The sequence below is a fragment of the Sipha flava genome, unplaced genomic scaffold, assembly GCF_003268045.1.
Source record: "Sipha flava isolate LNK unplaced genomic scaffold, YSA_version1 194_pilon_pilon, whole genome shotgun sequence".
NCBI classification, from domain to species: Eukaryota; Metazoa; Arthropoda; class Insecta; order Hemiptera; family Aphididae; genus Sipha; species Sipha flava.
The window spans coordinates 1,253,296-1,268,923 of record NW_020272758.1 but is presented as its reverse complement, the minus strand read 5'-3'; the positions used below and the strand labels follow the sequence as shown (position 1 = coordinate 1,268,923).

Sequence of the window (15,628 nt, the reverse complement as noted above, 5' to 3'; positions counted from 1 at the left end):
TATTTGTAAGAGTCCAACGGCAATCATAATAGCAAGTTATGAAAGCAATTAAATTTAAACAAAGTTAAATAAAATTTAAATATTAAAAAAATAGATACCTATTTTATTATTATTATTATTGTTAAATAAATATGATTAAATATGTTTGGCAACGTGATTTTTATAATATTTTTTTTAAACTATAATAATTATATTTTTTATGCATTTTTATAGTACATTTTATTATTATGTTTAAAATATTTTTTTGTTATTTTTAAATCATAAAAATCCCATCCCTAGATTTAACATAAAATACAGTAATTGTCAAATTTAACCGTATCTATAATGCACAGAAAAATAACTTAGTTTAGTTACTTATATACAAGACCAAAAATATATAATATGCTAGTAATGCAAATCTAGACAAATGAATGTTTCAATTATTAAAAAAAAAAAACTAATTGGCCGCAGCATAAACAAAATAAAGAACTTTAAATGTTTTAAACCTACCTTTAATTTATTCGATTACTTACATGATGTATTTTATTAAACTATATAGGTACTTATAGCTCATTAATTATAAGAAACTTATAAGTAAGTATCATATAATAATTAGTGTTATCTAAATTGAATGTTTTAATTAATTATTTTTTGAAAGTTTAAAAACTCTAAGGTACTTAAAATGTAAATCTTATTAACATGAATGTTTATCTAATTATTATAATATTTCAAACGATGAATTCATGGGCCCCCACATGAATCTGTTCAGCGGAGCTGAATTATGTCATTATCTTTTCGAAGAAATAAACGACAATAACAATTATCCTACATATTATATCTGAAATGATGTTATTTATGAGATTCACATAAATAGACACTGTGAATACATAATTTTAAGTTCATAGTATTCATATATAATAATCATAATTTGCGTAGATACCTATTTCGAAGCTATACCATTGAATTATAAACATTATTATGTCATTAGTATGTCACCGATTGAATATTAAATCTTACGTCCGTTCATCGCTAATCAGAGCATTCATGTACCTACATATTGCCATATTTCAGATACAAATGAAAAGAAAAATGGAAAACGCTGTTGTCTCAGTTTTACTTATTGGTAATCGTAAAGTATTATTTGTTTAATTACTTAAAAAATTTTATTGTACTGTGTGGTTTCCGTAGTGTAGTGGTTATCACGTGTGCTTCACACGCACAAGGTCCCCGGTTCGATCCCGGGCGGAAACAGTAAATAGTGAATTGACTTTTTTTTACAATTTTTATTTTTTCACATTATTACTCGGCAACATTCATTCGCTGTAGGAATAGAAAGTATTACCGAGAGAGTGAGCCAAACAATATCACTTTGATCAGAAATATTTCCAATACTGCGAATAAAATCTCAAATATCAAATCACGACTAGTTGCTTTATTTTTATTTCACGTAAGGTGACGATTATAAGTACATGATAAGCGTGCATATATCATAATCAAAGTTGGAATCGTGCAAAAAAAAAATAAATAGTTAACAAATTGACATTTTAATTTGACTAGGACAAATACATTTAATTTAATTAAATTCATTTTTTTTTATTGTTTTACTCAATTATAATATGCTAAAAGCAGTCACCGAGGATACATTAAAAAATTACTCTAAACTACTTCTAAAAATGTATACAATACTATAAGATATTATCGTTTTCAAACAAGTTTAAAATAACGTGCTTACACAATGAACATATTTAATATTATTAACTATATTTTTTATTTTTCTTACGTACTGTTTTTAGTATTTAGATAAATAGGTCGAGAAAAATATAGAAGTAATGCATCTACAGTAAGAAAAATACGGCTAAACAGAAATTTACAAACAGTTAAGATAAACAGATTTGATCATTACATTTCTTAAAACACTGATAATGATAACATTGTACGCGTGTATTTATCAATGTTAAAACATTATTGTACCAATTTTCCGTTTTGCGATCAGTGAAAAATGCATCAGAGTATTATCAGTAGAGCTCGGAAGTTGTAGTAACTAAAAAAGGCAAAATATGCACGATAAAATTGTAAAATAGGCATGAAAAAATGTATTTAATATGTAAAAAATTTTTTATTAAATATGAAAAAAATGTACTAAGTATACGAAACAATTTTTTTTTATGTTTTTATTAAATTCAAAATGTTTTGGGTAATTTTTATGGATTGTAATTTTTTCAATCTAAAAAAAGAACAGAATGAAAGTTATTTGAAAAATTATATTTATTTGATATTAATTCAATAAACATATAGATTATTGCAATTGTATTGCGTTGAACAATCAGAACTTTCTTTATATTTTCCATATCAAACGAACGACGATTGTCTGAAAGTATATTTTTGTAGCTCAAAAAACTTCTTTCAACATCCAATGAAGTTATGGTTAATGTATAATTGTGTATAATGTTAGTATTAATAATATACTTGCCATATTGCTATTAGATTAACGATAACGTCGATAATATTATATAGTGTTCATCTTAGATAAAGAAAAATACACTCCGTTAAATTAAATTGATTTGACGACGGTAAGGCATGATGAGTAGTACGTTAAATAATCGAAAATAAAATAAAGGAAAACTTCAAATCGTTTAAAAGATATTACACAGACATAAAAATCTCATGAAATTTAAGAAATATGCATAAAAAACATATGAAAATTAAGAAGTATGCACTTTTTTCTAAAATTGTCAAAATATGGGAAAAATGCATTTTTAATTTTTGTATTTAAACTTGTTTTTGTATGGAACAGATTTCTAGCTTGGTGTGTTATAAATTGAGAGTATACAGAAAAATATGCAACTCCTACAACTTCCGAGTTCTAATTATCAGCATTACCGTTTTCACTGCAGTTTTATGTTTCTACACTTGATATTATTCTATATCAACGTGGTGAATTATCGATCAATGATTTGTATGTATTATTAAGTGACTTGACGTGTTTCGAACGTCGAAAACTTAAAATGTCTTATTTCGTTCGAGATTATGAAATAATCTACAGCAGCTTTTGTATAGATAGAACAGAGAGTAAAAAAAAAAAAAGGAAGCTCGGTAAATAAATAGTAAATCGATTTACAATGTTCTTCATCGCATCGCATCACCTTACGTAAAGAGCTAGGATTACGTTGTGGAACATGTTTTGAATATATATGTATACTAGATGAATCCTGGCACACAATACACTTTTTAAACGAAATTTGATTAAATTAAGTCGAATTTTGTTCCATACCTGTTTCATTATGAAGTGTTTTTTTTGTAACATATATTTTGGAATTTATTCCATATTTAATACAAACATATTATAACATTTATTATGTTTTAGTAAATTTGGGTTAAAAATGATTATTGTAGTTCATGTATTGGGTGTTAAGGTTTGAATTTTTCAAAATCTATAGATGCAACTTTAAATTATGTTTATAATTTTAAAAAAATACTATTGCTCATTACAATCGTGAAAACGAGCTCGTCTATAAATAATCCACACGGAAATCATTTAGTACAAATATTTAAATAATACTGTAAATAGTAAATTGACAACTGGGGCTCCCTGTGGCTGTCATGTTGGATGAATGGTTAAATACACTTATACCATATTGGTGGTGTTCCCTTTGTGTTTTATTTATACGAAATATACGTTGATAGCGTCTATAGGAAAACCCGGTTAAGAACAACACGTTTGAATTAGGTTTAGTTTGTCTTTTCAAAAGCAATAGAGAAGAGGGCATGGGCATCTAGGACCCAATTAGTCAAATGATATACGGAATTAAAAATATTTTTTTAAAATACTCTAAAAAAAATGTAAATTTAATCAAATTTATCAAATTTAAAATTAAATTAATATTTTTTCTGCACATTAAAAAAATATTTATCTATAGATATATTTTACATTTACCATAGTACACATATATGTTTCTCGCATAATATAATTTTCTTGAAATCAAGAAATTCAAATTAAGTTTTATATTTAGTTGATATTGATAACCTACTTATTTTTACCATAAAATAGTTGTATGTTTGATACATCTTATATTATTACACTGAAAATGTATGTGAGTGTGTAAGTTATGTAACAGCCTACTATAAATTTCTGTAAAACATCGAATAAATATTTCAATAGCTACGAAAAATAAATATTCCTAACATCATAAGAAGGATTCCTTTTTTAAACAAATGAAAAAACGACTGCGCTCAGGAATATTATGGTTTCCAGAACTAATGAAGCATTTGAACATCAATAAAACTATCGTTGAAACCTATTCAAAACAAAGAAGAAGTTTATTTTATAATGTTCTAAGTACTTTATCATTGAATTTAATTGATGTTTTTTATAATTAATAAGACTAGTTCTAGTTAGAAAAGAAAAATTGTTACATTCGATATACCTAACCTAATCTAATCCAACCATTGAATATTAAAACACGACATTTTATTTTGGTTTTAACAAAAAATAAAAAACCAACGACGGGCATAGTTGTTATTTAATCTGAAATAACTGTTTTTTTATAATAAAGTTGAACGATAATCATCTGTAATATAGGAAACGAAAAATTTAGTGAAACGAGGTTGCGTGTGCGGAACAGCTACAACAATATTAATAATATGTTGGTGATTTTTGCGTCTGCAATGTTATCAATTTATACAATCATGCTGGAATTTCACGTTATTTTCAGACATAACGAATATAAGCATGCGTCTAGTACCGACAAGTGATTAGGTGTATAGTGTATTTTGTAATAGGTGAATATTAAAAAAAGAAAATTACACATATTTATCGTAACTGATGACACTCGAAAAATAAGTTTCTTTTTTGCATTTAACTTTTGTATAAATAGTTCATGTAGTTGTCTTAATCTATGAAATTTTAGAAAAAATTGTATACGAATATAATAATACGTAGTTACTGTAACAAATTAGTAAATTGTATTGTAAATGGGCATATCTATATATATATGTATAAATATACATATAAATAACCATATTAAATAGTATATTACAAAAATACCAATAATTAAAGCAATTAAAGCAAGGAAAGAGCATATAAATTTAATTAACAATAAAAATGAGAACAAACATAAGCGATGACAAATGATTTCATTTTTGTCAGTTTTTTTATTTTTTTTATTCTATCGAATTGTTTATTAAACATGAAAAAAAATAAGTTCATATCCGAGTATATATATTATATTTTCATATATATTAACATTGATTTTTTTTAGGAATAACTTCATTTTAACATAACAGTTAATTTATTTTATAATTAAAAGGGTCCTTTTATTGAATTGGTGTACTTTTTTTAATAAATAGCAATTTTTTTTTTTTTTTTTGTCAACAATGTTCACTCACGAATGACCATAAACACATGCATTCAATAAAAAAAAACCTGCACAATCAGGCATCGAATTTGTTTAAATAAAGGATTTTTAACATTTTTCTTTATTTTGTGTTGATGTTTTACATAAAATTATCGAAAACAAACATTAATTTAAATTCTTCAAACAGGCTACAACTAAATTATGTGACTGATAACGAAGAATTATACATTAATGATACAATAGAAAACTCACCACTCCAAACACTTTTAATCCTCGCAGTCGTTTATATAGACTGTATGAAAATTTTGCATACTCCGAATACAATTGTGCATATTAGGAGTCGATTTGTCTATACTTAAAACGTAAAATATTTAAGTTTTACACACATAGATCACTTTGCATTAACTATTAGTATTGACGATAGGAATTACTTATGCGTGAAACTTTGCATCAATTTAAATAACGAAAAACGTATCGATCTAAAGAGAATTGATATATAAAAATTGATTCATCAAAATTGAAGTACAAAAGAGCTGCTAAAGAATGTTATTGCGTTGAATAATTATAGTCGTTGAATAGATATTCTTTGAGTTATCCGATTACATACAAATTTCATTTTGCAACGCTATTTATGCATATTTCCAGTATTTTTTTTCTTTCACTATAAATCAACTCTAATAAAAATCAAGTATCAAACTTTCAAGTAGTCTCAAACATAAAAATGTAAAGTTTTATGAATTTTGAAGTACAATATCTAGCGGATATCGTGATTTTAATCGATTTGTCAAAATGTTAAAATACCCATAAAATGTTTTTTCAAATATTATTCAATTTTTTTTTTCATTTATTCGTAATATATATGCATAAGAAACTTAGATGAAAACTAAAGAGTTACGATGAAAAAAAATGTCGATCTTTTTGAGAACCGTTATGACGTAGGTAGGTAAATTTTATCGTTTTTTATGTATAATTTTTTCTCAGTTTTTTGTAATTATGAAGATAACCTTCGAAAATTCATAAACTGACCGCACTTTATATAACAATTAGACGACGTTTCATATCATAAATCGTTAATTATTGCGATGATCGAAATCATGTACACACAGATATATACATATAAAAAAAAATCTGTATCGTTGTAAAACTAATACTTTCATCATTTTATTCAGAATCCAATATCAACATGAACCAGCCCGCGTTTGATCCATTCGATATCGACGTAAAACGTACTTATACTATATTTAGGAGTTTTTTTTTTTTTAAATATTTATATATCTACAATGCACATTGTGCGTGTATATTAATTTTGGTATATTTCTGCGTAGAGAGGATGTTTGACGATAAATGGGGGTGTAAAAGTGGACTTTTAAGATCATTATGTATGACAATCAGTTGACGTGTGGCCAATGGTACGTGCTTGGATTATTGGAGCAGAAAAATGTCAATAAGGAAAAGCAGCAAATTAATGCTCGTATAAACCTTTTTTTTTTTATTTCCATCCTTCTGACTCTTTGGAATATCAATATTTATATAAATGTATACATATTTAGGTATACAATAACACAATAACACACAAAAAAAAAAAACAAAAAAAAAAAAAAAACCAAAAAAAAATGCAGTAACATATTCGATATATATAGTGCCTATTTTTTGCGCTAAATAATCTCATAGTGCTATACAATATGCTGTACAATATGACATAGTCATGACTAGTGGCGAGGGGAGGGAACTCGAGAGAGAGTGGAGAACCCCACTGGAAAAAATCAACTTACATATGGTCGTCGTCTATACATATGGGTTATATTCGTTTTAACTGATGATGGTTGAGCATTCTAGCGTCCGAGGTGAGATATTTTTCGTTAATAATTTATTATCGAACCTTCATGGACAAAAAGAAATAAACGGTTTTTTTTTCTCGAGCGGCACGAAGGCCTATCATATGCCATGATGCGCGCACGCGCTTTGGTTGTGCACATACAAGTCATCAACGTCCTCATGGATTATAACGACAGCCCTTCCAGGTACATTGTAGTCATTTAGCAAACTATGGCTTGCTATGAAACTTGAAAGACAAAGAGCGTCGACAATCAACGATTTCCACTCGCGTACGTCATAACATTACAATAATATTTATAACACAATGATCGTTTGATATTCTATAACCTTATATTATTATATTTTATAACCCTCGTCTGCAGTGGTGACTGCTAGGATGACGACGAGAATGCACTACTGCATCATGTCGATCTCGAAATATTCTCAACAGGCGGGAATAATCGTCAATAAAGAGTGTAACGAAATATTTTGGTGTGCATTAACTATGGATTTGGGATAAATTTGAAACGAATAAATATATTGGTTTTCAGTTTTTTAAATTTTCATCACGTACTTAGTTTTCGTAATGATTTCGATATACCAGTGTTTAGAATAATTTTTAACAACGGTTTTTAAGTAGATACTATAATCCAAAATCTGTCTTATTTGTGTAAACGTAATGATAAACTGTTTCAATAGGAAGACCTTTATGGTTGATGAGAAATATTTTAAAAGTTAAGAACTCGTGCTTGATACTAATAACAATACTAAAGAAAGAGCTAAATGGAAGGGTAGAGCGTACCGGTTGTGTTTGGGCCAAAACGAGGGTCGAAGGACCAATCACATGTGACTAACAAAAAATAATAATAATGTAAAAAGAAAAATTTAAATAGTATGTGGCGGTTGCCTATAATTTGTTGGCTAGGCAATTTCACCTACTTCCCGCGATACCTTTGGAGGTAAGCAACCCAAGGTACGCAATTGACCGATAGCGTTCGGCGGCGGCCACTGACACGACGGCGTGCGCCCGAAAGGAACGGAAACAATTTATTATTTATACACGGGAAAAAGGAATTTGAGTTTAGTTATCGGGGGGAGGGGAGGTCTCTGTGGTCGAATCGGTTTGGTGCAATGACCACAGAGCTCATACACAAATCGGACGAAATACTAAAATTAAACACTCAGGCCACACCTTACAAACTAACTTAAAATTTACGTGATGACTAGAAGACAATGGTAACTGTTCAGACGGTCAAGGCGACCAGGACGGCCTCGCATACACCATGCCGGTTGCTGGCGGTCTTACGTTTTGACGGACCAAATAGACACAATGACGATCACGGATAGACATGCACGCTGACGATGATGAATGAAACAAATTACATATAACTTCAATAACTCACTAAATACACTTATGGTAACGGAGTCAAGAAAAGGCTGGTAACTCGTGTATTTTGGATGATGGTGAGGTTTTTATTTTTATCAAAACAAAACGTATATATAATAAATAATTATTACCTCAATGGCGAGAAAAATAATAAATAATTGCAAATTGTTCGTTACAGTGGCGAATACAAAAAAAAAGAAGTATGGTATACAAAAATAATAATAATAATAAAAGACTGTGTTGCAACAATCGCGACCGACCAACGAACAACGACAAAAACAGATAAATAATATAAATATAATGAAAATAATTATCGGCGTTACATAACACGGTGAATTGGCAATAATATAAATAAGAATATAATAAGTAATTAAAATTCACATATCTACAATTGGGAAGCCGGAAGAGGGAAACAGATAAGGAGAGTGAGTCGCCGCCGCGCTAATTAGAATAATAATATTAATAATAATAATAATAATAATAAGAATAAGAATAATATCACGCATATTGGAGCGAACAGGTTGAATAAATTAATAGTATGTAATAAGAATTAAAAAAATAAAAATACAACAACTAGTACTATATGATACAACATAATTTTTAATTATTCAAAAATAACAGAGTAATAATCCAATTTAAAATATGTGTACAGAACTATTAGATATATTTACAGTAGGAATGCTATATTGATATTTATAAGTTTGTGAATAGTAGAGTTCCTGTAATGAATTTTGATTACCATTTCAACTTATGTGTACGTTATTAATGCGTTATACGAGTTGATTTGACATGTCACGGATTAGAAAGGGAAATCGATTAATTAGGTGGTTTTAACACGCCTGGAAAATATATAATCATATATTTTAATATTGAAATAAGGTTTTTATGAATTTGCTTACTATATGCTGTCCTGGATATATATATATATATATATATATATATTATATGACAAGTGTATTTACCATGTTTCATAATATCATGACTACAGGGGACAGAAATATTTTTAATAAATATTTTGCGTATTTTGCCATTTTCAAATTTTAAAGTCATACAGTCAGTCTTGCGCTACATTTTATTTCAATAAACTGTTAAATTTTATATTGGTAAAATATGAACATTTGATACTGATTTCAACGAAAAAGTTCTTAAAAGTAAATTCAAAGAAATATATATTTTACCCGCATCAGTCAATATATCTTCAATGAAATAAACGTATTACATCTAGGTCTTATTTTCCGTAAATTTTAATAATACATTTTTTGTTATACACTTCAAAACTAGTTATTTATATTTATACATTTTTTAGCGGTTCGTTTATGGTATTATTTTTGTTTTTATTTTTTTCAATCATACAAACCTCAACCCTATTTGAAACAATTGAATACTTAAAACATATAGTATTTCGATATATTTTGTATAATTTATTCTAATACCTCAACGTATAGGGTGTAGGGTTTATTTTATATTGTGCCCATTTAATATTATTTTATATGTATATAACAATATATTATAGTAAATATATACATTATTCAACGGTAAAACTTTCGAACCCTCGATGAATTTAAAATTTATCAACCAAATCACATGTAGCAAATACCGTTGGAATACATTTACACAATTAGCTTTATTTACGAAAACTATAGCATTATGCTTTAACGTTTTAGTAATATTACTGAAAAAAAAAAGAATTGATAACAAAATCGAAAGAACTTGTAGCGACTATAATAGTATTGTACAAAGCATATAATACCTGACTGCAACGATAATAGTTTTTATATTTATCTCGCATGCACATCAGAGTGAACGCTAGTGAGTTTTACGTGATATTTGAATACAATATTTTTAATTATATTTCGATATGGTTTTGAAAGTTCCCGAGAAATTGTTTTAATGCTAACAAACCGCCGGCAGACTGCTCGTTTACCCATTGTTCAGCATGCGATGGATTTTTGTTAAAATATATATTAAAGTAAATGTTTCAATAATATAAATGCTCAAGGGGAGAAATATCGTTTATCCCTTTCTACACAAGACCTTGAAAAAATTAAGTTAAAAATCATTTAGCGATTTTCCCTTGTTTTATTATTTTAAGAATGGAGATATTTGAAAAATGTATATGAAATTAATCCTTTTTTTTTGTGTGTCCGAAGACTCTGGAGTTATTTATAATTTTTTAGCAAATAAAAAAAAAAATATTTTAATATAATAACTATTAAAATTAACATCATAATAATTTAACACCTTTGCTACGGTATTATTGATAGCTTGAGCTACTTATTCGTTAATTGTCATTCGGTTGACTTTACAAATTTCTATAATATTCATATTCAATTGAATTTTAACCATGTGTTGTATTAATTTGTATATAACCATATGGTATTGATATTAAATATAATATAAAATTTATTATTATTCCCAAGTAAGTATAATTTTTATTATGATTAAAATTAATTGGTCACGATTTTGATAGAGACTAACTATTTAATGAACCCTATAACTTATTAGAAGTTTATACATTAAAAAATCCTATTTCGGTACCTACTTGACATATTTGTATTTTTAAAGTTTTTGCAGTTGAATATAAAGTAGACATTTAACTTCAGTTACGAACGCGTTTCGTAACTTTAGTGTTATATTCTAGTGTTTATTGTTTTCGCTTATCGTTAAAATATACGTTAAGTTTAATTTTTACTTGAGAAACAAACGTTTTTTCATTTGTTTTCAATAAAAAAACCATAAATTGTTATGGCTTTTAAAATAATACTAGGTAATGGTTTTTTTGCTTGAATCCTTTTATGGATAAAATAACATTCGACAGGTTACTATTTGGTGTTTTTCATTATGGGTATTAGTAGTTTATTGTATTTGACGTGTATAAAGAATGTTTTATTAAAAATTGAAATTGAATGTCGATTGGTCCATCTAATGTGATGTTTATATTATATAGTTGTTTATCAATTAAATATTATGTTATACAACATAACTGTAACTTGATAATGTAAATGTAAAAATGACTAACTATTTTTTCTCAAAAACGAAAATTTTAGATATCGAAAAATATAACTTGCTGAGAAGCAACGAAAATGTTGCTGTCAAATATTATTGATTTCTGGCAATAATCGAAATAATTACAGTTTAAACATAATTGAAAAGATTATATCTATAATTATATGATTATCTATAAGTTTAATATTAGTGTGATACATAAATTATTGTATTCGATAGACGAATGGTCGGAAGCGTGGCAAGGATGTATTGCGTATATTCGATAACAAATATACGTCAAACAATCCAAACCAGTACATTTAACTAGTACAATTCGATTAATATTTTTTCCAAAGACAAAAGACATACAGTTTTATTTTCATTTTTAATCCTTTTTCAATGTATGTATAGTGGAACAAATACATTTTTTTTAGACCTGATTAGTATTAATCCATTTCTTATTTTACAAAATTGATTATATTTTTTTTTGATTAACTAATAAGATAAAATAATTATTGAATACGTATTAATTAGTATAATTTTACAAGAATAAATATAAATATTAATACAATGAAAATTAATATTATTTCCAAATTTATTTTTTTAATATACTCTAATGTTTTCAAAAACTACTTGTGAGAATATTAAAAAATAACTTTTATAAACTACTTTCTTAACTTTCAATGTAAAAAATGCAAAAAAAAACTTTTAGTCTAGATTTAAACTTCAAATATTTGGGGATGGATAAAGCAGAATAGAAAACATAATTAAAATAAAATTATTTAATAAAATAGATCAGTTTTTATGAAAAAATTCAAATTTTCTAATACATAAACAGTATAATTATTAACCCTAAATATTTTAGTATATTCAAAGTAAGGCTTTCATTAAATAAAATTGATACTATTCTTAAATGGAATTCTAATTTAATAGAAACCTGTTGAAACAACAACTATTACGGGGTTTTGTGTACAATCGAAGTGTATAAATATTTGTAGGAATTCTTTTAAATCATTTTACCGTCTAGTTATATTATAAATTACACATTACGAAGAAAATTAAAATGTTTAATACATAACCGACTTTTCGGAATTATACTTTAAATCTTTTACAAAAGTTGTTTTTGCCACGTTCTGTTTTTATTTAATACGATAATAATACAATAACATATAAATATTTTAAAAGATATAAAAATGAAAATTTTATGGTATAAATTAAAATAAATTGTATTATTATTAAAATGTCTATTTAAATTCAGTCGCACAGAATCTATTGAAACTGTCAAGTTAATGAAAAATAAGTGGGTTAAGAGTGCCAATTTTACATTTTATCGATAAATATGATATACATGTGTATTTGATCACTAAGTATAATTAAGGAATAAAAAAACCATATAAATCAGTATCAATTGTAATAAACAAATTATTCATGTTATTTGGTAATGTAATATAATATTATTGATTCGTGTCACTAACATAATCGTAATACAAGAGCCTTAAAGGTAATAAACTGCTTATAAAAAAATCACTAATTTTATATAGCATAAAATTGTAAAATAATTTCATGATGTACACAATTAAGTCAGTCCACCTAATTTGTAGTTATGACTCATCTAAATCACTCGAAACCAAAATGACCATTAAAAATAGATTTATGCGTTATGGAATAATTTTATACTTCTGTTAAGTATTTAATACTCTACAAGACGTTTCCAGGTTATTTAATGTCTGTTATTAATGTTAATTTAATTACTCGTTACTGTTTTTGAACTAATGTTAGTGCATTTAAAAGGCAAACAAACAATGATTTGTTCTTTGTCGTTATAACTTGTAAGATTTAATTCAATTTATTAATATTGTATTGTTTATCAAGTTATATGGTAATAATTACTTTAACATTGATTATATTTGAAAATACAATTTATGATGATGTGAATTTTACCATTTTCACTCTTAGTCACAGAATTCCACCACACTCAAATCCTTCATTTTATATAAATCAGGGATGGGCAACTCAAAGTTACTAGAGGGCCAATTTTTAGAAAATTAAAATCCAGCGGGCCAAAAAAAGGAAAAAAAAAGTCATTCAAAATATAAATTTTAATTAGCATTTATATGCATCAAAATAATAAATTCAACATACATGACAACATGATACGATGAAACTGAAATAGTTAAATAGTTTGGTACGAACAGCTATGGTTGAAAAATACACTTATACATACATATGACATTTAGACATTTAACGATGTTTAATTCTAAATAACAATTGTTATTTCGATAAGTCAGAGTATAAAAGATAAACTTTAAAATTGTATGCTGTTATTTTAAAATATAGTACGGGCCAGATAAAATAAAGCTCGCAGGCCGTCAGTTGCCCACCCCTGATAGAAATGTCTTAGCATTTTATTTTAGCACTCTTATTATATTTTACAAGAAAATTTGTTAATAATTCCCATTCCCAATTATTTGTTTAAAATAAATTACATGTGCGCTTTAATATTTCTGATGTTGAAATGATTTACGGCTGAAGGGGTTTAGAAGTAAGGATAAATATAATAAATGAAATTGTGTGTAAGTACTAATGGTATTTTCACGATTTAGAGAAAAACATAAAGTCTTAACTTTATAACTGTAACTATGAAATATGTTTATGACTGTTTGTTATATTTTAAAAATAAATACATTTAAAATTAAACGTTTAGAGTTATTTCGGAAATAACTATTTTCAAGGCTGCCCGCAGAAATTGTTCTCTTAACATTTTAAAAAAATAACAACAGTATTATCATAATAGTATAAAACCACATAATAGATTAAATTTAATCTATTCTGTGATAAAACAGTCATCACCATGGCTTTAGATAGAATCTTAAACCGTGGTCATCACTATGACTTTATTAATTAAAACCACAATAATTGTATATGGACCATTGAGTTGATATGATATGAATCTACAACCATGATAAAAACAAATAAACCAAATACCGAATACCTAGTGATATTGAAACTGACGAACAATTTTGTGTCAACTTATCAGTTATCAGTCTTCCTTATCGCTTTCCAAGACTGCTAAATAAAATGTAAATAAATGCAATAAAAATTAGGTATTATCTAAATTAGCGGGGGGGGGGGGGGCGTTACCTGAATTTATATGCATTTGCATGTTTGTACTAAGTGTATGCATGTCTATGGAGATTTAAAATGTCCACGACTTATATCACACCGAATTTAAATATCAAATTTTATATTGCATATTTTGTATATTTCTAGGGTTATTACATATTTGTTCATACATTCATATAACATGCATATATAATGGTTTTTAAGCAATTAAACATTTTTGTATTTTTTTTTAAGTTTTCTGTTCGTTTTTTTGAAAGTAAGTAACTTCAAATGATTTAAAATATTTATAAAATATAAAATATTTATTTTAGATTTTTTTTTATTAGTATTCTCGTTTTTAAGTTTCCTTAAAATTTTCGACTGATTTAAATGATTTGAAATATAAGGCAGTGGATATTATCATATTTTTGTTTTTGATAAAATATTTAGAATTTTATTTGGTATAAAAGTGTGATTTATTAAAAAAAAAAAAACACATTTTGTAAAGTGTAATGCATATAATCATATTTAGCCACTTTTTCTTTTTATATTTGCATTCATATTTGACACTATTTAAATGCGTATAAATCCGGACTCTAATTATAATAGTTTTGCTTTTGCATTTTTTTTTTAATTATTTTTAAATTCACCAGTTCACAAGAATGTTGTTCGATATCATAGACAGTTTTAAAATCTATGAAAAAAATACAAAATTGTTAAGCCATTAAACTTTTCTTCACAGTCCAAGTTAATTCGCAGAACGAAAGGTCGTACAAGTAATATTTTAAACGCGAATTGTTCCATTAGCAATGATGACGATATAATGTTTCCAAAGGGAGCACAGAAGATCACGGTACCGAATTATATAAAAAATAAGACGCTCCATTGTGTGTAAGGAAAAAAAATAACAGTTAAAATAATAAATAAATAAATAAACGATGTCCCAGTGTTACACAACAATAGCAAAAAAGTGGAAAAATCGACGTCCAACAGATGCTCGAGATGT

The 15,628-nt window shown here is 26.5% G+C and overlaps 1 protein-coding gene and 1 non-coding gene across 3 annotated transcripts in view; one reads left to right on the top strand and one right to left on the bottom strand.

Moving 5' to 3' along the window:
* Positions 1-15,628, bottom strand: part of LOC112681662 (B-cell receptor CD22-like) — a 356,479-nt gene that overhangs the window by 91,955 nt on the left and 248,896 nt on the right. The gene's annotated exons all lie outside the window — the stretch shown is intronic.
* On the top strand, positions 1,158-1,230 carry Trnav-cac. Its single transcript has one exon. It is a non-coding gene; the product is annotated as a tRNA-Val (tRNA).